This window comes from Chelonia mydas, chromosome 9 (assembly GCF_015237465.2).
Source record: "Chelonia mydas isolate rCheMyd1 chromosome 9, rCheMyd1.pri.v2, whole genome shotgun sequence".
Lineage (NCBI taxonomy): Eukaryota > Metazoa > Chordata > Testudines > Cheloniidae > Chelonia > Chelonia mydas.
This window is the reverse complement of record NC_057855.1, coordinates 10,277,613-10,304,843: the sequence shown is the minus strand read 5'-3', so window position 1 is coordinate 10,304,843 and position 27,231 is coordinate 10,277,613. Positions and strand designations below refer to the sequence as shown.

The window sequence follows — 27,231 nt, the reverse complement described above, 5'->3', positions numbered from 1 at the left end:
AACGAACCGTACCATAAATAAAATTCAAATCCAAATCAAACCCCTCTCCATCCACAGCTGCTAATCCTTATCCTGTCCCTCTCTTACCAAAAGCTTGGGTAAATACCTGGGTGATGCAGCATACCCTAAAGTTCATCAGGTTTTGGCTATTTTGGATCAAGGACCAATGGACTTATCCCTCCAATATAAGGCTTCCCACATCTGACAATCCCTAGGGGGAGCAAACAATCTTGATATTCAAATAGTGTTGGAAAGGTGGTACACACCTCCATGTGAGGATGCCAGTTTTTCTCCCCTCTTCTGCTACCCCAGGGAACGTTATGAGCAATGTTCCTGCCCTCCAGCAAGAATGCCCTCCACCCCCACCTGAGACTCCATGGATTTCCCTCTTGCTCCCACACTTTCTGTCTCTCCAGTGACTCTCCCCATAATGTTTCTTTCATCCAAAATTCAGTTTACTTCCTCTGAGTCTCCCCAACTCTGCACTAAAAAGCCTCTTTCCCTTCCTGCAGATCTTTCTCCAAATTTTTCCCCTACCTCCACTCCAGGCCCATTGATGCGGGGGGGAAGCAAAGGGGGCAACTGCCCAGGGGCCCTGGAGATTTAAAAGGTCCTGGGGGACCCTGGCTACTGCCACCAGCAGCACAGTGGGGCTAAGGCAGGCTTCCTGCCCGCCCTCGCTCCACACCACTCCGGGAAGCGGCTGGCACATCCCTGCAGCCCCTGGGTAGGGGTTTCTGCGTGCTGTCCCCACCCCGAGCACCGACTCCACAGCTCCCATTGGCCGGAAACTGCAGCCAATGGGAGCTGCGGGGGCTGTGCCTGCAGGCAGTGGCGCGCACAGTCCCCCTGGGCCCCCACCTAGGAGCGCTGCCAGAGGGGTGTGCCGGTCGCTTTCAGGAGCCGCCCAAGGTAAGCACCGAACCCCTGACCTCTTCCTGCACCCCAAACCCCTGCCCCAGCGCAGAGCCCGCACCCTGCACCCAAACTCCTTCCCAGAGCCTGCCCCCCACCCACACCCAAATTCCCTCCCAGAGCCTGCACCCCACACACCCTCCCGCACCCAAACTCCCTCCCAGAGCCCACACCCGAAATCCCTCCCAGAGCCCACACCCCGCGCCCACACCCCGCACCCTCACACACAGCCAAACTCCCTCCTAGAGCCTGCACCCCATCCCACACCCAACCCCCTGCCCCAGCCTGGTGAAAGTGGGTGAGGGTGGGGAAAAGCGAGTGATGGAGGGAGGGGGGATGGAGTGAGCAGGGGGTGGGGCCTCAGAGAAGGGGCAGGACAGGGGCATGGTCTCAGGGAAGGGAGGGGGCAGGGTAAGTGTCTTTGGGTTTGCACGATTAGACAGTTGACAGTCCTATCAGGCGGGCATGTGGAAGCCCTGGCTGTGCCGGAAGTCAAGAGCGCACCCAGTAGTGCAGCCGGCAGGTCGCTGGGCACCAGCCAGTGCACGCACAGCACCGCCCAAATGTCAGGCAGACTGTGTCCACGCGGGTGCGGCTTGTGGGTGCCTGGGGGCTCATTGTCTGTTCTGCCCTAGGGCCCAGAATTGCTGTTAGCGGGCCTGCTCCCCTCTCTTTAAGTCCTTTCACGTTTCTCTCTCCTTCTTTCCCCTGTACACTGCATCTCTCTTTCCTCTTGACCTGTCATTTCTAAGAGTCCCCTTTAGCCTGTTTCCTCATGGCTTCCTGATTTTGCAGGGCATACCAGTGTCTGTGTCTCTCTCCCTCCCTCGCCATCCTGCTGACCTTCAAACTGACAAATAGGGATGTAGTCTCTCCCTTTCTTCCCCTCCAGCCTTCCCCAATTCCCTGAGGTCTTTCCCTTACCAGCCTGCCTCAATCTTATTCTCTTGATTTCTGCCCCTCCCCCCAACCTCTGCTTCCTCCCACTTCACTGTTTCATTGATCTTTTCCCATTCCTTTAGCCTCATTTCTCTTTCCTTCCCTCCATCTCTCCCTCACTTTATCTGCCCTACAAAGCCCTGTAGTCCCTCTGATCCAGCCATGATACTCCAGGGTATGAACTTCTGGCCAGACACAGGCACGATATGGATTGTGCAGGCCACTCTTAGTAGCAGATAATTTAAGAGCACTGATGCCTCTGCTGGGCTGTATAGTGAATTTAACAGTTGCATGGACTATAGCTGTTCCTCTGCTCATCTGCCTTAACTCCTCATGGCTAGAGGCTATTGGCAGCTGACCAGAGTAGATGAATGCATTATAGCTCTGGCTAGCTAGTCAGGAGTGGACTCCAGAGCCCCTTGGGCCACATTCCTCACAACCCAGTGAGCTGCAGAGAACCACCAAAAAGATTTCCTTTCCAGCTCCCATGAGTAGCGCCCCCCCCCCCACCGCCCCCAGCGTGGGGTCTCCACAGCTTTTGACAAACTTTTACTGCCTTGCATAACACACACATAGCTATAATGACAGATAATGCAGAAGACACTTCCAAGAGCTTTTCCAAATGGTTTAGAAATAATTTGCATTCCTCCAGACTTTGGGGAGGAGGTGTTTGCCTAAAATGAAAGTAAATAGCACTTAATTGTTTACATTCCCGCTTCTGGGCACTTCGAATGAATTAATAGGCAGCACCACCTACTTCTAATGTGCTTATCAGAGAAAAAGGAGGAAATAAATATGAGAAGGCAGAAGCCCTTTAATTTATGGTGGCCCCTTTGCTGGGGGAATGATTATCTTTGTAGTCATGTAATGAAGCAGCTTTGTTTCTGGCTGAGAGATGCATGCGAATTTCTGTGTGATGTCTGAGGGTGCAGGTTGACAGTAGCAGCAATAAAAAATGCTGAAGTGTAGAAAAAAACTTCAGTGTTTACCTATATACGTGTGTTATATATAAAGTGATACAAAGTGGTTTGTGGATTTGTGGTAGTAAGGTGATTAGAGACTCTCTGATTGGATAGGTGCCAGGAAGAGAACGGAAGAGTCAGAGGCTTAGTGATTTCAGGGATGGTCTTTATGGGAGAGAGAGGGTGACACTGTCTGTGGCTCTTTGTAACAGATTGCTGGGCTTCTAAAGTCACAACATTAGCAAGCAATTGGTATGTCCACATGACCTCATACACTAAATAATGTTAAAGGTCTATCAGTAAACAGCCGTGTAACACAAAGTTACATCTGAAATTCTGTCCTTAGATCACTTCATTGTTCCTCGCTACTGCAGTTCACATGGGGTGAAATTATGATCCCGCTGAAGTCCATGGCCAAATTCCCATTGACTTCAGTAGGGCTAGGATTGCACCCTTGGTGTGTAAGATCATCTCAGAGAGGAACCATATCTACAAGTTCTACCATATACAGTTACAAATTAAATTTCAACCTCTGCTTGAAATGTCTTGTCCCTTATTTTCTAATGTTATTTCAGCGTAATTTTTGAGACTTTGGAATTGTAACATTCTGACATATTTTTATTGCTCAGTAATAATGGTTCTGTTTTAGCTATTAGTTTATATATTTATGTGTGTGTGTGCGCGCGCATGCGCGCATGCATTTAAAATCACATGTTATTTACCAAATTATATTGTGTAGTGAGTCTGAATTATTTGGCTTCCACAAATGCATGTGAAATAGATTTGTTAAAAATCCATCTACTTCCCATGTAGTAGCAGAATGTGTACTACGACCCAGAAGTTCTGACTCCTAGTGCCCTCCTCTGCTAACCAAAGCAGGAGATAGCTTGAAAGAAGAGGTGGAGATGGTTTGATATGTGGGGTTTTTTTTTTAAATCATTCCTGTTGCTAAGATATTGTATGCTACATTTCTTCTCTAAATCCATGTTAAGGCTGAATAATATACCCTTTAAAAAGGGAAATGCTGATAAACCATGGCCAGACCTTCAGCAGAAGTTTGTTAGTATGGTAAAACAGTGTCCGTTAGGGATGTGATATTTTTGCGGCATTTCTATACTGGTAAAAGCTCTAGTGTAGATGCTGTTACACCGGCATAAAATGCTTTTGCTAGTATCTCATTTCTCTCACCAAACCATTAATCTACACCAGCCAGAGGACTTTTTTTCCAGAACAAGCTGTATCTTCACTAGGTGGGTTTGCTGGTATAACTATTTCAGCATATCTTGTGGTGTAGCTGTGGCCTGAAGTAGGAGTACATGGATATACAGCTCTTCTCAGTCTGCACTGTGGACCTATAAGCAGACAAATTTAAAGCCGTTTAAAACCTGAACCTATGAAGTCACAAGCTCCTCAACTTCCCTTGGAATTAATAGGATGCTCAGCACTTCTGAGAGTAGCTCCCTTAAATGCTTAAGTTTAGCTAGACACAGTTATGACTAAATTGGTTCCCTGCCTCCCCAACTTAATACTCCCATATGTGGGTTAATGAACACAAGAAGGGGAGGCCAAGTTAGCCCTAATGATGTCTTGCTTGACTCGACCATAGAATCATAGAATATCAGAGTTGGAAGTGACCTCAGGAGGTCATCTAGTCCAACCCCTGCTCAGAGCAGGACCAATCGCCAACTAAATCATCCCAGCCAGGGCTTTGTCAAGCCTGACCTTAAAAACTTCTAAGGAAGGAGATTCCACCACCACCCTAGGTAACGCATCCCAGTGTTTCACCACCCTCCTAGTGAAAAATTTTTTCCTAATATCCAACCTAAACCTCCCCCACTGCAACTTGAGACCATTACTCCTCTTTCTGTCATCTGCTACCACTGAGAACAGTCTAGATCCATCCTCTTTGGAACCCCCTTTCAGGTAGTTGAAAGCAGCTATCAAATCCCCCCTCATTCTTCTCTTCCGCAGACTAAACAATCCCAGTTCCCTCAGCCTCTCCTCATAAGTCATGTGTTCCAGTCCCCTAATCATTTTTGTTGCCCTCTGCTGGACGTTTTCCAATTTTTCCATATCCTTCTTGTAGTGTGGGGCCCAAAACTGGACACAGTACTCCAGATGAGGCCTCACCAATGTCGAATAGAGGGGAACGATCACGTCCCTCGATCTGCTGGCAGTGCCCCTACTTATACATCCCAAAATGCCATTGGCCTTCTTGGCAACAAGGGCACACTGTTGACTCATATCCAGCTTCTTGTCCACTGTAACCCCTAGGTCCTTTTCTGCAGAACTGCTGCCTAGCCATTTGGTCCCTAGTCTGTAGCGGTGCATGGGATTCTTCCGTCCTAAGTGCCGGATTCTGCACTTGTCCTTGTTGAACCTCATCAGATTTCTTTTGGCCCAATCCTCTAATTTGTCTCGGTCCCTCTGTATCCTATCCCTAGCCTCCAGTGTATCTATCTCTCCTCCCAGTTTAGTGTCATCTGCAGACTTGCTGAGGGTGCAATCCACACCATCCTCCAGATCATTAATGAAGATATTGAACAAAACTGGCTCAAGGACCGACCCTTGGGGCACTCCACTTGATACCGGCTGCCAACTAGACATGGAGCCATTGATCACTACCGTTGAGCCCAACAATATAGCCATTTTTCTATCCACCTTATCGTCCATTCATCCCGCCCATACTTCTTTAACTTACTGGCAAGAATACTGTGGGCTCAGTATACTGTGGGCTCAGTAAGAATACTGTGGGCTTTGCTTCCCCTACTAATTCTTCCCGGTTTGTGAGCAGCAGGTCAAGAAGAGCTCTGCCCCTAGTTGGTTCCTCCAGCACTTGCACCAGGAAATTGTCCCCTACACTTTCCAGAAACTTCCTGGATTGTCTGTGCACCGTTGTATTGCTCTCCCAGCAGATATCAGGGTGATTGAAGTCTCCCATAAGAATCAGAGCCTGCTATCTAGTAACTTCCGTTAGTTGCCGGAAGAAAGCCTCGTCCACCTCATCCCCCTGATCCGGTGGTCTATAGCAGACTCCCACCACGACATCACCCTTGTTACTCACGCTTCTAAGTGACTGACCCTTTTCTAATATGCTGTTTACATGTGTGGTTATATTTTTAACTTGGCTTTTTAAATGGCAAAAGTTTAGAATCAAATATAATTTCTCTTTTTTTTACTTTTCCTCCAGAAAAGTGGTGAGTTCATTAATTACAACTATTGATTTTAAAAAAGGAAATAGACATTTTAAAACTTGTACATCCTTAACAGTGTTTGAGTTTAGTATCTTTGAGATATAAGGTAGATTCTTTGTCCACTACACTACACAATCTTCAGTTCTCATCTACTGAAATATATATTTTCCTTTAATACAATGGGAATATGGCAAATGGGAGGAAAACGGAATGTAAGAACAAAAAATGCAAGCAAAATGCATTCCCTGATTCATGCTAACATCTTCATACATGAAAAATGTCATGGCAATCAGGTAAGGAAAGAGTGGATGATGTAAGGGATTGATAATTGGGCACAGAGTCTAACTGACAATAATTACTACCCTTGTTGATTGTCATATTAGAGGCCAAATAGTGAATGGGTTATAAGAGACTGAATTACCCAGAGGTAATACCCTCCAGGCCAGAGCTGAAGTACATTGCTAGGGGCAGCGTGTAGAAGTTTGCACTGGCATTGAGGCTGTTCTGTGGAAAAGTAATTCAGTCTCCAAGGCTATCTTCTGACCCCGTTCATAAACAATATATTCACACAGCATTTTAGAATATCTTATACATGTAATATACACGTACCACATTCAATATACTGTGTTTTGCTTCTTCAGAATGAGTGAGAACAATAACAAGAATTTTCATTTGGATTATAAAATTGCCTAATGCTAAATCCAAAATGGCATGACATAGGATATTAGATTATTAGAATGGATAAGCTGTGGCTAAACACACACGCAGAGAAATTTCTGATGTTTGCTATTGTCAGAGCAGTACCTCAGATTTACACATCAGGGCCCCAGTCCTGCACATCAGATTTACCTATCAGGGCCCCAATCCTTACACACATGTGCTTAACCATATACAAATGAATTATCCCATGGAAGTCAGTGGAACTACTTACATGCTTCAAGTTAGACGCATGCTTAAGTGCTTGCAGGACCAGGGCTGAGTTGATCATATGGAGAGGACAGAGAGAGTTCTCCTTTCTAACTTGGCTCAACTCACTGCTTAAGCACCCCCAGTACAAATTTTCTGGTGAAAGGTCACTAATTTATTTAGATTTTTTCCAAAAGTAAAAAAGGTTGCCTAACCAAGGCTCTAGGCATCCCTGTCATAAATGAGACAAACAAAAAATACTATTAAATAGCCAGCACAGCATAAAACTCCCCTCCTCTCTTCTAGCCAGGTGCAGACAGTAAAAAGTGATCTGGAACACTGCCACAACATGATAGACTGACAGCCGCTGGGAATCCAATATTACACATATTCATCACTAATAAGAGTAACGTACCTCTGTCAAAGAGGTAGAAATCATCATCGTATCTTTTGTCTGCTTCCCCCAAACTACCAGCAGCACTTCAGTCTTAGCTAGATTGAGCTTCAGCCAGCTAACTCCCTTCCATCTCCCAATTTCCCATAGTCATTAGGGCTAGCATTCAGCAGGACAGGCTAAGTCAGTTGTGATAAAGAAATAGAGCTGATGGTCATCAGCTTCCTGAAAACACAGCAGCCTGCAGCCCTTTGCTAATCTAAGATCCCCATACACACAATGATCAGGAGGGAAGACAAGATAGGTCCCTGAAGGACTCCACATGATACTGCCCTAGAGGAAAAAAGAGCAACCCCTGCACCACTATCTGGGAATACTCATCCAGTAAAAACAAAGTCTCTTAAGATCAGCACTATCCATTCCAGGCAAGTAAAAAACACACTATGATCAATGATATCAAAGATGGGCACCTGATTTTCATCCATCTCCAGAAGGAGATCATCTACTATCTCTGATTTGCTACTAGAGTTTGTGAAGCCTCCATCTAACATTCCCATGAATAAATTGGTGGTCATCCAAATACTTGCAAAACAAAAGTAACAGAGAACTAAACTCACCAGTTTTATTCATTAAAAAGTTCTAAGTCTTTTAATTAGTCACCTCGTTCTACTAGTGGGATTACTTTTCTCCCTTTCTCTGCTTCAGTGCAAAAATCACAACCTGTGGTGGTGTTATGCCTTATTCCCCCTTCCTTTTTCCTCCCTTATCTATGTCTGTATTTTCAAGTGTATCAAAAATATTAACATGGTAGGTAGCTAGTGAACAGCTTCTTGGCCAGGAATTGTGAAAGCCACAGCGCTTGGAATTCTCCATCTGGCTACTGCTTCCTATTCTGAATGTTGTAAAATTCACTCATACCCACAACAGATTTTTCTTGTCTTTTCTGTTGTAAGTGGCATAGAAGTGCAAAAGGACCATCCCTATGGCCCTGGCTCTATTAGAACATGAACTATGAGCCTCTAAAACGTAGGAAACATCCTGTTCGATGTTTGGATGTGACTGTATTACATGGTGACTCTGGCCTTGAAATATTTTTATTTCATCTTAGAAAAGAGGGTTGATCTGGATGCATTCCAACTGAAATGACAAGAACTGGAGAATTAAGTTACAAAACATAATGAGATGAATCAGTCTCATGCAATATGATGGGCATCTCTGTGTGTATCTGTGTGTGTTGTGTGTGTGAAGCTGATTGTATACATGGATGACAAAAGTACCTTTTACATATACTGTAAGATAATGAATTTGTATGAAAAGAAGACTGTTTTAAAGTGTTTATTTTAATAAATACATGTAGTACTTTTTTTTTCTGCATGCGGGCATATTGTTAGTAGGCAGTATTCAAGGCTAAAGCCCTTACCTCTGTGCTGATGCTGAAAAGTATCAATTATAAAATACCTAACAATGTTCAGCCAATCAGATCACTCTATTAGCCTAACATTCCACTGCCTCTTTTAAAAAGACAGATATTGCTGAATGCAAGAGTGTTAATGGACTGTTCCACCATTGTTTTTGTTGATTAAGGGGAGGAGGAATGGTTCAAATTTAAGTTGGTTTGTTTGTTTTTTCCTATTTTGCATCTCTTGAATTCAATAGAATGTTGTTTTATATAGCACTTTTTATAGTCTCGATATCGCAAAGCTCTTTACAAAGCAATCTCTTAAAATAAAGAGTAGTAGTATAGTGAATATGTGGGCAAACCTATCTCCTATTATGTGATCTGCAATAGCTCACACAACCTTAGACGTTTGAATCAGGCGTTCAGATGCTAAGGTAATGGGGCCATATAAGATAATTTTATTGAGAGGGGGAGAGGAAAGTGTGTAATATTAGCCAAAGAACATTAGCATCTGAATGTTTTTAAAACACGATCTGTGATTTTTGAAGGTATGCTGTCATATCAAATTTTATTCAATTTAATTTATTCAATTTAAATTTAATAAAACAAGACCACTAAAAATATTTCAGTCTCTAAAAGAAAACCAATGGAAGCAACATTTTAAACAGAAACATATTCTCCTACCATATTTATAATCCATACATTTCAGTATAGTACTTGAAGGTGACAACCTGAAAATGCAATTGACTAGAAACTTAATTCCTATAAAGAAAAGTGGAACTAAATGGGCTGTTTTCGTTATCAAGGGAGAGGAATGCAAAAAGTGAACAAAAGCATAAATGGTGAAAAATAAATTAGTATTTTAAAAATCTTTTCATTGAAATCAAAGATGATAGTAGTAACATAAGGAAGGAAATGTTTACAATATGAATTTTAACTTGACAAAATCCCTTTAAACATCCATCTGCATGGTCACTAAAGAGGAGCAAGAGAAACCCACAGTGGTAATGACTCATTGGGAGGATGGTAGTGCTCCGAGGATGCTTTTTGGGGACCCACAAAAACCACAGACAGGGATTTGAACCCAGGCTGGAGAAGGTCTCCTGGCATTTAATTTTGTTCTCCAGGGCCCCAGATTGTATGACGTAGGGCCAAGGTGTGTGGGTGGGGGTGGGGGTGGCAACAAAGGGGGAGGGGGAAAGCTGAAGCACAGGGGCCAAGCAATGAGCGCTGAGGAGTCAATAAAAGAGGAAGCTGGGAAACCTGAGGATGTCAAAGGGGTGAGTGACCTGGGAAAAGGAAGACAGAGATGTGAGTAACTGGGGAAGGGAAGAAAGGATGCTGAGGATCCAGAGGAGAGACTAAGATTTGGGCTTGTGGATCCCAAGATCAACCTAGCTCAGGGGTTCTCAAACTGTGGGTCAGGACCCCCAAGTGGGCTGCAACCCCATTTTAACGAGGTCGCCAAGGCTGGGTGTTAGATTTGCTGAGGCCCAGGACCGAAGCGCAAGCCCCACCACCCAGGGCTAAGGTAACTTCCCCCCCACACCCCAGGGCAGAAGCCCTTGGGCTTCAGCTTTGTCCCTCCCGCCCAGGGCGGCGGAGCTCAGGTGTCAGGGCTTGGGCAGGCTCGATCTTCAGTCCCCACTCCTGGGGTTGTGTAGTAATTTTTGTTGTCCGAAGGGGGTCATGGTGCAGTGAAGTCTGAGAACTGCTGACCTAGCTAGATGGTCCAGAAATTTAAAGCAAGTCCTGAGCACTGCCTTATATATAACTACCACAGCTTCATTAACGCTGGGTAAAATAAAGAGACCTCTAAAGAGGAACATATGGAAAGAATAACTCCCCTGTAAAAACACACAAACACACTCAAAAGGTTCACTCTCTCACTTGTCCACTGGTGCTAATTCCTGACTGCCTACTTCAGATACAAGTATCAGGGGGGAACCGTGTTAGTCTGTATCCACAAAAACAACCAGGAGTCCGGTGGCACCTTAAAGACTAACAGATTTATTTGGGCATAAGCTTTCGTGGGCTAGAACCCACTTCATCGGATGCACGGAGTGAAAATTACAGATGCAGGCATTATTATACTGACACAGGAAGAGAAGGGAGTTACCTCACAAGTGGAGAACCAGTTTTGAAAGGGCCAATTCGATCAGGGTGGATGTAGTCCACTCCCAATAATAGATGAGGAGATGTCAATTCCAGGAGAGGCAAAGCTGCTTTTGTAAAGAGCCAGCCACTCCCAGTCCCTATTCAGGCCCAAATTAATGGTGTTAAATTTGCAAATGAATTTTAGTTCTGGTATTTCTCTTTGAAGTCTGTTTCTGAAGTTTTTTTGTTCAAGTATAGCTCCTTTTAAATCTGTTATAGAATGTCCAGGAAGATTGAAGTGTTCTCCTACTGACTTTTGTATGTTACCATTCCTGATGTCTCATTTGTATCCATTTATTCTTTTACGTAGGCACTGTCCGGTTTGGCCAATGTACATGGCAGAGGGGCATTGCTGGTACATGATGGCATATATAACATTAGTAGACGTGCAGGTGAATGAGCCTCTGATGTGGCTGGGTCCTCTGATGGTGTCGCTAGAGTAGATATGGGGACAGAGTAGGCAACGAGGTTTGCTACAGGGATTGGTTCCTGGGTTAGTGTTTCTGTGGTGTGATGTATAGTTCCTGGTGAGTATTTGCTTCAGATACACACATTCTCTCCCTCTCTCCTTTCTAGGTTTCTTTTCCCTTGCTATTTCTTTTCTCATAGATCAACACACACTCTCCCCCCGCCCCCCAAAAAATCTCCCTTTGACTTCCTTGCAGAGCCCCTCTCTCAAGCTGGACAACATTCTATCTCTTTCAAAGTCCCCCTTTTTAGGAGTAAATTCAAAATGTGAAATCAGAAACTTACTGCCCAAGGCCTTTTCCTTCCTCTTATTCCAGGGCTGATGTTTTAGAATGTGTGTAGCATAGTGGATCTAGCAATTGCAGGTCTTCTTCTAGACTATACTACAGGAACTAAATAGAGCACATTAGTGACCACTTTGTTCCATACACTTCATCTTTCTAAAAGGAGATGACAGCACTTTCCCAGTCTTGAACATACTAGAAAACACACTAGAATTACAACTTCTAACGAAAGTGCTGTTCTTTTTGTTATGTAAACAAAGGAAGCATATTGAGTTGGTTAAGATTACCTTACATGTTTAGATAATTAAATCTGTCTGCAACATTATTATTTTATTTTCTATCACTAGGCTCATTCTTTACATATAGACTTACAGACTGACATATTCTTTAGAACTGTTGCTTGATAGTGTTGCCTTATTGCTCCAAGACCAAGCTGTATACTGCACGAGTAAAATACTGTCTAGTACGTTGGTTAAAATTGGATATGTTGGCCAAGATTTTCAAAAGTGACTGGTGAGTTTGGGTGCCTTGATTTTTGGATGCCCAACTTGAGACACCTGAAAGGGGCCTAATTTTCAAAAACTGCTAAGCACCTGCCCTCTGCAAATCAGACTCCTGTAATGTGTCTCAGGTTGAACACCCAAAAATTGAGGCATCCAAAAATCACTAGTCACTTTTGAAAAGCCTCCCCATGCTGCCTGCAATGAAGTATACGATCTTCAGTAATTGGCAGTGGTCCATAAGAATGGTATCTCTATATCTTCTCATTTGAAATTACCAGATGTGATCTTGAAAAAATGGCTTGATGGCCTGTTACTTTTTTAAAGGTTCTCTCTTAGCATACTCTTTCTCTTCAATTGTTTCTGGAATGTGTGCTTCAGTTCTGACAGGTCTTGCTGATAATTACTCTGCCCAGTTCATCACTGGCCAGGGGGATGGAAGTCCTCTGCATCATTGCAAGGTGATCTTTTTCTTATTGCAGATGTTGAGAAAAAGAATGACCAATTGACAATAAAATTGCTTGGAACTGATGAGCCTTTGACTTTGTTACCGTGGTAAAACATGCATTATTTGACAGCTGCTTTTGCATGGTGAAAACCATAGATGATTAGTGGTTTCCTATCTTTTCCTGTTACTGATCTTCTTTGTTTATGACAGATGAGACTCAGATGTCGTGAGAGAGAGAGAAAGAGCATTTAAACTTGTTCTCTTGCTCTCACCTAATTCTTTTTTGTTACCCTAAGGCCCTTATTTGTTGCAAAGAATTTTTCTGAATTTCCACTGTTTCAAGTGATCAGATCTGTCATTCAGTCTTAAAAGGGAAAAATATTAGATATCTTTCTCTATTTTATTTATTTTTGCAAAAGGCTATAATGCTAATTTTACTTATTCAAAAAATTAAAATAGCAGTTTATATGAGGTGTTGATAATTACCTATATTACTGTACTGCTGTGACAGATGTTGCAAAAAGAAACAGAAAATGGCTACAGCTGTGCACTCCATGACATCCAGTATATACTCAGACAGAAGGCTAACAGATGTTCTGAACTGTCACTTTGCCTAAATGTTTTTAAAGTCTAAGGACCTGCTTTATAATTCACTAGGGCCTGGTTTGGGCTCACAGAGGTCCTCAGAATTCCCATCTGTGACAATTAATGTTGAAGACTTTCATAAATCAACCCCTGTCTTTACTTGTCTTCTGCAAATAGACATTGTTTATCTATGTAGTACCAAGCACCCCCCCCCTTTTTTTTTCATTACCTAGTTGTGAAATTCTACAACTTATGTATAACATTTCAGAAAGAGAGAGAACAGGGTTACAGGAATGTACCCAGAGTCGCACAATCTATATGTTATTGATCTAGTTTTGACTGTCTGGTTACGCCTTGGCTAAAATATACTCCATTCTCTTTCCTGAATGTTGGGGTTATTTCCAAGATGGGTGTAAAATGCTGACCATTTTGAACCACTTCTTCATTTATCCAAAAGAAAATACATATCCCTGCTGTTTGAAAATACAGCATTTTAATAAGTGTGCTCAAAATGTCTCCTAACCAATATTCTTATTCAAAACCAGCTAATCAGCTGCAGGATTTTGTAAAGTAAAATACCATCTTAACACACATTAACTTATGTTCTTTAATTGCTCAATGAGATGTTGTAAAAGGTGTGTATATATAATATATAAAATATAAGATTTTAAATAGCCTGCAGTTTTTAAGCCCCACCCAAGTTTTCCAACATACCTTTAGATCGGTTAAAAAAATTCATTCTTGTGTAAAGCAACTTAATACTTTATTGATAGTTGCTAATAATTTTTAAAAGCTGGCTTCCTGTAGTACAGTAGTTTAATAGTTTAAACATTATGTTAACATAATCAGTGTTTGGCCTCTCCTGTTCCTCAATTCTGTATAGAAATATAACTCCAAATTGTACATCTTTCTGGGTTTGTTTCTAAATTACTCCCCACACTTAATTACCAGGATGAGAGGGATGCCTTATTCCTCTTTGTTATAGGCTAAGCTCTCAGTAATCCCAAACAAAAGAGCCAGTTCTGGAAGATATAGGATTTGCTAGCAGGATTATGGTCTCATAGATAATGATGTGCAGTCAGCAGAAGCGAAGCTTTATTTTAATTCAAATAAGCTAGTAAACAAACCACTGACAAGTCTGCTGGTGAGAGTAACTGGCTTCTGTTGCCACATTGGCAGCTAAATTATAGAAAATCTATTATACCCTGTTCACCATATGTTTAATTTAATACAGATACAAATTAAACTATCCACAGTGCCTATTAAAATAACAATACATATTTATTTAATATATGAATGTTTTAAAATACATTCCTCTGACCTTAAGAAGGGCAATGCTGATTTGGGTGATTTGAGCAAAACATGTAATATAATAGTCCAACCGATTTTTTTTTAAATTAACTTTTTGGAAAATCAGTCTATAAATAGTAGAGTTTTGTAATAAGTAATGAGGTTAATTGGGGTTTTCTGGATTCCAGTCATCTGTTCTTGTATAGCTGCCTCCTCCTAGGTTATTGTGCCTTGCATTTGACAGCAGTGGCTGATGCCTAACCCACTGTATACTTGGTTAATTCAGTGCCAGCTATGGCCCCTTTAGTTTTTACTCATTTGCTCATTATAGTAACATAGATTGATCTTTTACATAAATCTCTTACACATTGTGTGCACCATGACTTGCTGACTAGATGGTGTGTTTGTGAAATTCAGTTGGAAACCTCATGTCCCATGCCTTGATTTGGAGAGCCTCCTCATGGTTGCACATTGTTCAGTCTCAATTATCAAATATTCTTTGAAGCAATTGTAATCTAGATAGCGTGACATATCAGGACCCTGGAAGTTGCTACTGTACGATTAACACTGATGGAGGGTTTCAAACCATTAAGTAGGATTCCCATTTGGTGTCTCTCACCTGTTTGAAGGACAGAGGGAGGGAGGCAGTGTACAGTGCGTTGGATACGTGCTCAGTCCTTGTTTGTTACTCTTGGCCTTGTAGTCTCTGGATGTAAACCCCAGTCCTTGAAAAACTGAGAATGAACAATCTGACTGCAAGCATGAGGAGAGGCTCTCCAAAGCAGGGCTTGGTAGGTGAGGTTTCCAATTGAATTTCACAAGCAGCCAGTCATGGAGCATGTAATGTTTAGGGGATCCATGTAAAAGATCAATCTATGTTCCTATAATGGGATATTGATGATGGGAGACTATATGAAACCACAGAGATAAATATCTGTGAAAGAACTCTGTCCGTGTTGTGGTTATCTCTTAACTGAGGTAGGTGGACAGATCAAGCCAAATATGACACTACCAATTAAGTGCTTTCCACTTCCAACTAAGGTCTGATCCTTCCCTGCAAATTCCAGGGGGAAAGTTTCCTCCTGGCTAATATATAATAATCTGCTCCATATATATGTATATCACATGTATATGTGTGTGTGTATATATATAGATGTATATACACACACACAATATACACACATATATACATTCTGTATATCTTTGTGTGTGTGTGTGTGTGTGTGTGTGTTATATGTGTGTGTATATCTGTGTGTATATATGTATATATCATATGTATAATACTATATATCATATGTGTCATAGATTATGTATAGTGTATATTGTGTATGTGATATATACAATATATAACGAGTGTTTACCTATGTAGACACATACACAGCTCAGGAGTCTATTAACGAGCATCTCTTTAATGCAGACTTTTATAGGAATTCATTCGATATTTCACTCACTTGAAAACTTTAGCCGATTATTAGTTTGCAAAACAAGCCCAAGCATTCGCAGTGAAATATCTAGAGAGACAAGTATCTGACATCTAAAGAGACTGGTCTGTAAAGGTATCGCACGCCTGGAATGAACGTGCTAAAAGGCTGAAACAGTAGGTGAGCGTTCCGGACCTCTTCGTCTTTCTACCAGGAGAAACTCTGTGCTGCAGTCAGTGGTTACATTTCTTTAATGGTACGTTTGACCCTATAGCTAACCATAGCAACTGGTGGCAAGATTTTTTATAGCGAAGAATATGTTGTGGTAATAAAAGAATGAGACGTCTCAGGTATGTCCTAGCAATCAGGGGGAAAACCGAACCCTTTAAAAACTCTGCACTCTGCTTTATTTCGGCAACCCTTCTAAAATTGTGCCTTGCATTTCTACACGGAGAAAGACATGTCTGTGTCTTCAAACCGACAGCCCTACAAAAGCTGCTTTTGTATATGTGCTTTACCTTTAATTTGTTGGAAATTTTTGCCATCATATTATGGGACAAAAGGGCGTTCTCGGTATTTCACAAATATTATTTTAACACTATAGGATTGTGGCGGGCTTTTATGACCTTGCCAAGGATTGTGGCTTTTCACACACACAGAGAGAGCGACAGAGAGAGACTGGTTCTTTGGAAATCTACTACTTTCATGAAAAGTGAACTAAGAAGGACTGGAAGTGATCATTTGGGGCCCATTTTCCATCTATGAAAAAAATGTCTCGCTAAGCACCTCAAGAAATGAATGGGAAAGTAGCATTAAGGCCCTCGGCTGCAGTTTGTGGAGTTATAGGTTTAGGTTATACAATTAAAAGTACTTTTAATCTCTCGGTCTCCTGTGAAAGTGAAGGAAATATAATCACGCTAATGACTGTATTTTGAAAGCCACCCTCCAACACACAACCGAAGGTGGATATTGCACAAAACCATTCTAAAACACAATGTGAACTTCAGCATGGGAAAAAATGCCTAGAAACTGTGATATCCGCCCCATTTCTGATGCCGAATCCTACTGCCGCATACACGTGCAGGTTATAACGACTAATACTTTGGAGATCCGATCTTGTAGCCCTTACTCACCTGAGTAATCTTTACTCGCTGAAGTAGTCAATGAGCCCCTGTCCTGCCTATCGATTACTCGGGTATATATAGGCAGCAGGATCTAGCCCTTGGTCATGCTTTTCCCTTAGCATTTATCTCCGGCATATTTTAAAACGGCTTCCAGTACAGTTAGGTTGGACGTCAAGTATTTATCTTCCCTTTTTTCTGCTCCAAAATGCCTAGAGTCTTAGGTGCCTTGGGTTTTAAGACTAATCATGTTATCTGATCACAAACTGCTCTTACAGCTCCTAGTTTTGCAGCAAACCTTCACACACACACACTTCCTGTCCAAATTATGGTCCTATGACTGTAAGAGTTGAGGACCTCGTTGTGCTTAGAAAGTTGAGGGAGGACTCGGGAAGGTTGGCTTCTTATGTCTCGCCCTAAAGTTGTACCTTATTAATTCGGCAGTCTCCCTCTGGGATGTTATGTGAAGTTTTAAAACTAAAACCTGGGGCACCCTTCTGCAGCAGGCTGATTTGCTTTTGAATGCAGGCTCCTGGAAAACTCTTGATTCGAAAATCCAGGCAGGGAGATCCGTCCACCGTGCCCCAAATTCCCTGCACTATTGGTGCCCTACGGCTATTTTTGCTGCCACCTCCGTTGCACATAACGAGTCAAAAAAGCGGCATTTCAAACCGCACTACTGGAAATCTGCATTTGGTTGCAGTGTGTAATTTTCAGGATGGTGGAGAACAAATGTGCACATTGCGATTAAAAGAGAAATCCGCTGGTATTAAACTTCAACCCCTTTGTCACCGATCCACATTTTAAAAAGAATGACCTGTTTGTCCCGTTAAACGTTCAACTTAATTCCCCGTGGGAAGATTAGCTGTGGGACTAGATTTTATACAACAGTCTTGCCTGTGGTTATGAGTTCGATTAAACTACGGAAAAAGGACTACCAAAAACAAACAAACAAGCAAAAACATGCTGGCCGTGCAAAACCCCCACGACTTTGCAAGGAACTAGTTACAGAAACACATTCCTCCATTCTTTAATTTAGAGATCAGTATTTTCACTCCAGGTAAACCCCCCGCGGATCTATTCACTCCCTTGGCACATATTAGCGGTATTGGGCAGATACTCTTCATTCACAGCTATTCAAGCAAGGAAAAGAGCACAAATATGAAACAGATGTTTCGTTTCTTTTGGGCTTGCACGTGTAACGTTTATACGCAGCCTTGAAGTGATCTGTTGTCTTATCTGCGTTCCTGGATTCGCGGGGTTATTGCGAACTAAGCGTGCGCTGTAAAAGCCAAACTTTGGTAAATTATTTAGTAACACTACAGAGGACGGGAAATAAACTTTAGTTCACAGTGAATGCTTCCAGTATGTGTCTGAGCCAGAAACCTGAGCTGGATGGAATGAAAATACATGTAGAGACCTGTTTTCTAGAAGCCAATCCAATTTGTGGTTCTTCTCTTCTCCAGAAAGTATTATATATTGGTACATATCTATCAATTGCGGCCACCCTGTCCCTATAAACTAATGGTTTCAGTTCTGGTTATGTACAAATTGAGATTTAAACCAAATGAGTGCTTAAGGCTAAAGAGATGCTTTCATATTTCCCGCCTACGTTTCTGGTGATCTCTTTGTCATAATTATTTGGCGTGCCTTTTTAATTTTTCCTGTAAACCCCTACCAAGATTTGTACACAGTATCTCACCACGACGTTGACTATCTGAGTCACCAGGAGGTTTTGTCTGAGTGAATCATGTTTCCTCGATAAGCTAATCAGGCTTTCAGAGTCTGATTCAGAGTTAACCAAAAGGCCCATTGTAGATAGAAAAAAATGCCATATTTGCCAGTAGGCTACTTCCTTCACTGGCCTGAGTAATAAAATAACGTTTCTCAATTACTTCCTGAATTTTACAGTTCAGTGAAGTATTTACACGATTTCCTAAGCCTCGTGCACTTTAGAGTTGTGTTCACTTATTATTTTTTCTTGTAGTATTTAAATGCTATTGCAAAATTACATAAGACTCAGCGAAATGCAGCTGCCGGTGAACGGATCGAAGCTATATGCAAATGAACTCATCGGTATTAAGCTTGTAAAATAAAAGCTGTCCATATCGCATTCGGAAGGCAGACCCTCTGAGAATCTGTATAATATAGAAATATAGATGTGTGTCTATATTTCTGTTTAAAACTGTTGAACTATTGAAGTCACGATTATATGGTAGTAATCTTTGTAAATATTGGGGCAACATTTCACGTTTCTCATTAGGTGTTTGCACTGATCAAACCAGTTTTCAACTGGTCCCCTCCGTCTTCCCCCTTTAGTTCTCAGCAAGCTGGTGCTAAGATGTTTATCCTGAGGTATAAAACTGCTTGGTGCAAAACAAGCCATGTGCAAATACTGTAGTTTAAGTTTCCGTTTTGATGCTTATCTGTGCTTCCATCATTCCATCGGAAAAGTTTTAATTGGCGTGTCAGTAACAGTTCGCAAATAATCCCTTATTAGGTGACTTCAGATGAGTTCTAAACCAATAACGTTTTAGTTCCAAGAGGGAAAGTGGAGTTTGAAGGCGCAGGTCATTTTTGTCAAAGGGCTCATTTGAGCATCTTTTATTTTGCTGAAAAAGCTAATTAAAGAACGTTTGAAGGTTAAAGTCATTATTCTGGGCTGTTGTCTTGCTACAAGTGAGCCCAGTTTTATGAAAACACAAAGGGCAGAAGTCACAGAGGTGGATTACTGTCAGTCCGGGCTACAGAGGCACAGAGAGCTGTGGCATTAATTCCTATAGAAAGGTAGACAAACACAGGCCCTGACTAACAACTTTCCCGCAGAGACCTATTGTCTAAGCACTTTCTTTTGCTTTGGGGTTTTCTTGCACTTGATACAGACCTCAGCCGTAACCAAATCCAAAAATGAGGTGAACGAGGGCGATTTCAGGATGCAGAATTCGTGACCTATGAAACAACTCACAAGCAAATAAAAAGCTGCCTCCTAGTGTTTCCCTCTAATATCATTTTTAGTGTTGCTAATGTATTCATTACTAAGCAGAAGTTAGCAATTGAAACGAACTCTGGTAGATCCCAGAGCATCCTAGATACATTTTAACTTTCCATTTCTGGTGGTTGAGATACACTTCGGGGTAAACCTGAGGCGCCGGAGAAAGGACTAGTTAAATATCCTTATTTACAGAAACAATTAAAGAGGAGGTAGGAACTTTGATGGGGAATGCGTCATGTTTTAATCAGACTAGTGGGGGATCTGCACCGTGCTTGTGTGGGGGAATAGATACATGCCTGCCTATTAACATGATTGAAAATACTTTATGCTAATCCTGATGTCCGTTAGGATCAGTTTATGCCTTTGTGTGTGTGGACAGCAGATTGAAAAACTACACACACACACACACATACACACACACAGATAGACAGATAAGATTAGATATAGGTTCTCCTTAGCCTGGTTTCTCCGTCACTCATTTGCCATGCCTTCGCCTGTGTGCTGTTTTGCCCCACTCCCTCGTAAACTCTAGATGTTTAGCTTTGGATACAACTGCAGATCTCCCCAAATGAAAATAAACAGATGTTTGGGCTGATTAGTACTCGAGGGGAAAAGCCCTGCAGCTGCAATTGAAATAAATCTACTGGTGAAAACGTTAATAATAATAATAAAAACATGAAGAGATCAGTTCGACCTTGCGAGGGCTTTATTTTTTCCTCTCCTATATAAAAAAAATCTTTATCAAACCCCTATTCTATGGCTTCAATAAACAGAACCCATTACCTCACGGTAGCTTTTGTTGGCCCTATACAAGCGAGAACAAAATGGTTATTCAGGAGAACGCTTTCGATTTTTATTGTGTGTAGTACGCACAAAGAGCAGTGTTATTGTATTAAAAAGAACCATCTGTAGCAGAAACAATGGCATCAAATTATCTTTGAATACCCACTGCAAAAATATAAAGCTTTTTTATTATTATTATTATTCTGCTTCACGGTGGAGGACAGAGAAGTGACTTTTTTGTTGTTGTGGGTGCTTTCTTATAATGCACACACACACACACACACACACACAAATCAGCCATTTGGATTTTTTTAAAACCATAAACGATTTTTCCCCCCTTGTTCCAGGGACTGCAGTTAAAAGCTAGGGCTAGGATTTGGAGGATGTGTAGGCAAACGGAAGGAGAGCCGGGGGAAGAAAAACCGAAATGGATTCATTCTCTGTCCTGGATGGAGAAGGATAAGAGAAGAGAAGGGGACGTGAAAGCTTCCTTCAACTGCCTGTGTCCGGTGAAAAGTGATCAACCCCTCGGGGCTGAATAGAACTCAAAGAGTCCACGCGGACTTTCGCTGTATCCTGCCAATCAAACTGCTTACTGGACAACACCCTGATCTGGCATGGACATGTAAGTAGTTGCAAGAGAACTTTGACATTCACGGTTCCCCTCCCCTCTTCCCTGAGACCTTTAAAAATCTGGAAATGTACCTCCATTTACCAATCGTGTAACTGGCAAGTCTGGGAATGAAACATTACATGTTGGGAACGGCATGTGGACGTCTGCGTTTTGCTCAAGTGAAATGAATTGTGCATTAGTTTGCTGCATCCTGAATGTTAGGCAGGACTAGCTGCCTTGCAAAAACTTCCCCCTCTCCTCCCTATGTGGCGCAAATGGCTCTGTGACCTATTCAGCTTTGAGCAAAGAGAGGTGATCGTCAGCTTTCCACCTATTGGATGTTTAAAACGATGCTGGTTGATTTGGCGTGACCCCTTTGCAGGATACGGAGAGAGGAAGTCTGGGCTAGAACTTGGTCAAAACTGTAGAATGTACATTTACCTGGAAGGAACCGGTTTAGAGATCTTGCTGTTTCATTTGATGCCCTGTTAATTTGGTTTCCGGGAAATAGCTCCTGTTTGGGGCCACTTCCACGGAAGGGGTGTTGTGTGTGGTGGAGGGGAATACACGGGCGTGGGTGGGGGAAATTACCTGAGAATATATAGGTATAGCATGATGAAGCGGCTAGCTTCGTTGGCAAGCTGCCAGCTGTATAAGGCTAGGACCTGCTCTCTCGCGCCCCCTAATGGTAACGTGAAGATTAGCCTCTACCTGACTCCTACCGGAAGGCTGCTGTTTTCCCCCCTTGCTGATTTGCAGCCTTCCCAAAGCGCAAACTGATTATTTTCAGCAGAGTAACGCCTTTACAAAAAGCCTCAGATTTCTCCCCATCCCCGGTCCTCCAAAACAGGCGCTCTAAAATAATTCTTGGAAGGCAGGAAAGAAACGGGGATTCTCCGTGAGCAGATCACTACATGAGGGGTGGCCATTCAGAGGTAGTGATAGAGAAATAAATGTAACTACCTGAATCTTCTACTGCCTTCTAATACCCATAAAATTGATTTGGAATTGGCAGATTTTGACATTTTGGCTAATTATGAAACCATTTCGCGAGAAGCTCTTTTTGGGTGCTGTTAGCAAAGTTGTGCGATTTTTATTTTTTTATTTTTTTTAAAGAATTGGATAGATAAAGGTTAATCTTGAGCTGAATGATAGAGCTGTGATTGACAAGAGAAAAGGTGTGGAGGGCAGGTCGAGCTGTCTTATTTACAGCCCAGTGCTTGCTATAGAGCCTTTGTTAGGACTGGAAAGCTAATTTAGTGCTGATCAAAAGCACCACAGAGTTAAAGGACTGGTAATGACTGCTAATTTCATTTCAGCCTCATACATCCCCAACTGCTGTAATTAAAGACATGCTATTTAAATACAGGTGAAGAGTTTTTGTAGTGGGGAACCAGTCACAATTTTATTTAGGCTTGGTACCATAAATGGATGTAAATTTATTATTTTAAAATGGTTTGGTTTTGCCATGATACCTTGCCCCTTTAGAGTAGATTTGTAGGAAATGTAGGAATAATATAAAGGAAAGACGGGGAGGGGGGGGGGGAGAAGAAGAAGAAAAACCCCCAAACTTACTAACCATTAATAAGAGTCATAATCAAGAGTTATTTGATTTTTTAAAATAATTAATCAGATGTAATGGCAATTCAGAAAACATTTGAAACAGTGGGGAGAAGGGAAGGGGAGGCTGCTTGTGCCAGCTTTTAAGTGCCTCTAAAGAAGATCAAGTCTTCATATTATTACTTTTTAATTAAATTATTTTACCACTCTGTGGCTGGGTGTGTTGGCTCTGAAACGATGTAATTTCTCAACTGATATAACAGTTTCTTTCTAGGAAACATCAAAGGATAAAAGCTCTACATTTTCGTAGTTGGTTAAAATTGATACAAAAAAAGAATTTAGCCTTTAATCTCTTTTTATCCATGAAGACTAAAGATCTGTACTCGACCCTGCTAAGCTTCCAAGCTGTCCTCCCTTCTTCTGGGGCTGGTGCTGGGCTCAGATGTGAGGCGGCGCTGAGCAGGTTATCTCAGCGCCCCCTATTGGACACGGTGGGAGCTGAGCAGTACCAGTTATGGGAACAGCAAGAACCTTGTTATCTGGGTTTATATGGCTCTTCTTTGCCAAAAAAAAAAAAAAAAAACTTTAGAAAGATAAAATACACTGGCAATTAAAATGAGATGATGTGAAAGAGATTTAAGTCAAGGTTAGAGAACTGTCCGAAAAAAGTTTTGGATTCTTTTTTTAAAAAGGTACATGGAAATCAATAAAAATTCAAGATGAACAAATGACCGAAACCAGAAATCGCTAAAGGGAGATTGCCTACTCTTTGTGTTTATAGTCTCATAAACAATAATAATAATAATTAATAATTAACAATTAATAACTAGAAATTAAACAAAGACGTTTCCCTATGTATTTGTAAACACTGGTTTTAGCACTTCTAGTTCCTGCATGTTGCTTTAACTCAGACTTAGATATTGACAACCTGAGTGTCTGTGCAGTAGCAATAACGTTACATACCCTAACTGATACTTTATATTAGGATACCAGATCATCATTAAAACACAGATCCCTTTGCTAGTATTTTAAACAAATGAATGTAATGATTTTGCTATCCAATAGTTCTAATTATATCATAAAATTCAGACCTTTTGCAGGCATATGCTTTTGCTATCTTTTTCATCTCAAGATATTTTAGAAGAGGCCAGTATTGGCAGATATTTTTTATTTAGAATTTAACACTTCAGTTTTACTTGGAAAATATATCCTAAGAGACCATGTTTTAAAACTGGGGGGATACCCCCTCCCCCCCCCACACACAAAATCACTCTGTATACATTTGAGGAAGAAGCGTTAGTTTAACTCTATCATTTGAGACATGATTTTTTTTCCTTTTGATTGGTCAAATTAAAAATCCTCAATGATTTTAAAAAATTAACCAAAATCTATGGAAAGTGCTACATTATCTTCCAGCTTTTTGGCTGATATAGGACTCTGTGTAGCTCAGTGTAACTCATTGAACTATTGTAGTTGCAAGGTGCAGTGCAAAACCCCAATGCAGGTTTTTCTGTACTGCATGTGAGAGGAAACACTAATTGAAACCAAATTATTTCTGCTAAATTGTGGTTATTTTGTGTCATCAGTTGGCAGCTTGGAGCAAAGTTATAAGGCAGCAGTTTTAATATTTTATGATTCTTACATTAGTTGGTCTCCTAATAAGCTTTTCACTTTAGATATTGTATATGAATAGCATCTCCCAAAAAAGTGAGTGTTTATTATACTGAATATGCTTTCGCCATTTTTTTTTCAGTTTGCTCTCTGGTTGAAAGCCTAATAAAGCAGTTTTCTAGTAAGAGTGGCTAAAATAAAGACAGTGTATTTTCTGGTTTCAGAGTAGCAGCCGTGTTAGTCTGTATTCACAAAAAAAAAAGGAGTACTTGTGGCACCGTAGAGACTAACCAATTTATTTGAGCATACAATAGCAAAGGCACGGTACAGCAGAATTCTCATTTTTCCTGTGAACTGTTTTCTTAGTTAGTATGCATTGAATATGTAACTTTGAAATTAACTAAGCAAAGATATAGGTATAGATCTATATAGATCTGTCAAGAGCTATCAAGCTGGCTATAAACAGAGATATTATATGTCAATGACCATTATTACAGGAAATGAAAAAAAAATCAGATCAGTTTATACCCAAATGTTTAACATCAGGAGGCAGTTTGCAAAAATTTTAGTAGCTCTCACTGAAAAGTGAATGATTAACTCAATTCTATGAGAGGTGCTGTTAGTGTTCCCTTTACAAAGAACTATTGTAAGGGGGTTTATAGCTGAGCCATAAACTGCCCCCTCTCTCTCAGTAAAATTTTGATTTATAAAGTCACAGCTCAGGAGTCATTGCTTTAACCAAATTTAGTTTTTAGAGGTTGATTTTCCTAGACATAGTCTGTATCAGTTGAAGGGCCTGATACAGCCTTAGTCATGCGAGTAGTGCCATTGAGTTAGGATTGGGCCCTACATTTGGAAAACGCTTTGGGAATAATGGTGCTCTACATATAATCTCTATTTATTAGTCTCCTCTTGGTGTTATAGAGAAAATATTTCTTTTCCTTTGGAGTTAGGAAGGGATCCTGATTTCCAGTGTTTCTGAAAACATAATGTAAGAACACAATCTAAAACCAACTTTAAATGCCAATTTCCAAGGTTGTTTTTTCTTACTTTTCCTTGGAACCCTTCTCCCTCAGCCCCCTTCCTGTGGCACGACAAGAAATTCCCAAGGACTAGGCATTAAAGCCCACTTTCATCTGGCTTTTTAGCATCCTCCCTCAATAACAAGGAACTGTTTGCAGTTCTCGCACAAATAGAATATCGGAGCCCTATGTGAGAACCATGCACAGAGCACTCATCCTTGCCAATTTGGACCATATCTGGGAAGTCTCATCGGTATCACCCAAAGACCTCGGACAGTGTATGTCGCTCCAGGTGGAACACCCTTCACTATACAGTCTGTGTGTGTTCACTGCAAAACCCCCATTAACTTCAGTGGGAATTAGGGCACCCTTATAAGCCTGAAAGACATCTTGACTCAAGGTGCTAAGCTCTTAAAATCGATACGTAAGTATTGTGGCTCACTGGGACTTTTGTTTATTTAAATCAGACAGCTCTAGTTACAGAAATCAGAGAAGCTCTATGTCCAGATAATTTTGTTTGGCAAAAATAATTCGCTTGTTACATCTGTTAATATATATATATAATGGTAGTTGTAGCCTCGCTCTGGATCAAGGGCCCTCACTTTTATAGACTTTGTTTTCATCAAACAAGGAAGGTAGAGGGATGAGTGGTTAGAGCAAGAGACGGAGAGTGTCTGGACTTCTGGATTCTACCCTCAGCTTGGAGACCTTGTTCAAATTACTTCTCATCTCTCTGTACCCCCCTTTGAAATGCTACCTCATACGGTTCTTAGGCTTCGTTAATATTTTTAAAGCTCTTTGAGATCCTTGAATGGAAGGCACTTTATAAATGGGAAATGTGCACAGTCTCTATGCTCTGCAGATTAAATACTCCTTAAATATGAGTTTACATAAAAGACAGCTAGTCTATAATGTGCATTAAAATCCATCACTAGTTGGTCGCTGGAGAGTTCTGAAATCACAAGGATAATGTGACACAATGAGCTTATGGTGTCAATAAACCCATGCACTAGATGTAGAGATTGTCATTCTAGATCATAACAGTTCTGAAAGACAGGTTTCAGAGTAGCAGCCGTGTTAGTCTGTATTCCCAAAAAGAAAAGGAGTACTGAAAAGTTCTGAAAGAGGCATTATCGTCTGTCCTGTCAATGATCCCCAAATTAAGGACTATGAAGAACGCAGTGAGATAAAAGGCACCATCTTGGTTGCATTATGGATGATGGTGTCAGTGATCTGTGAATTATTGGAAGTTTGTTTGTTTTTTAACCATGTACTTTTTCAAACCATGCCCCAGGCTCCCAGGGTGTGTTGAGGTGCACTGAGGAGAAAAGCAACCTTGAAGTACCTCAGTCTGTGCTGCAAAAACTTCCATTGAAATTGCATGAGCTTCTTTGGGAGTCATGATTTCAATGGAAGAACCATAAAAATTCCATCAAAACTGTACTGGGTCCAAAGGAGACCTCATTTGATTTTGATGCCATGCATGGTCCTAATAACAGATATGGTTTAAAAGCATTTTCCTTAAAACTGGAAAAGAGTCGAAAATAAAATAAATCTCAAACCCAAATTTAAGCAATGGACAATATATTTGGATTGAACACATCCATGCCCAGTTGTTGAGATTTTCTGAGAATGTACCCATCCTTCATGTTCTGCAATACTGGGAG

At 41.3% G+C, this 27,231-nt stretch overlaps 1 protein-coding gene across 9 annotated transcripts in view; it reads left to right on the top strand.

The window, feature by feature from the left end:
* SOX2 (SRY-box transcription factor 2) overlaps positions 1 to 27,231 on the top strand; it is a 107,812-nt gene that overhangs the window by 42,995 nt on the left and 37,586 nt on the right. For 4 of the 9 annotated variants that reach the window (XR_006283978.1, XR_006283976.1, XM_007059069.4 and 1 more), the window contains one exon: positions 21,106 to 21,383. The exons of 2 other annotated variants lie outside the window; for them this stretch is intronic. The gene's annotated coding sequence lies outside the window, so the exon portion shown is untranslated. Of the gene's footprint in view, positions 1 to 20,784; positions 21,384 to 27,231 lie in introns of those variants that run through there. 3 more of the 9 variants (XR_005226830.2, XR_006283973.1, XR_006283980.1) reach the window with 2 other exon arrangements.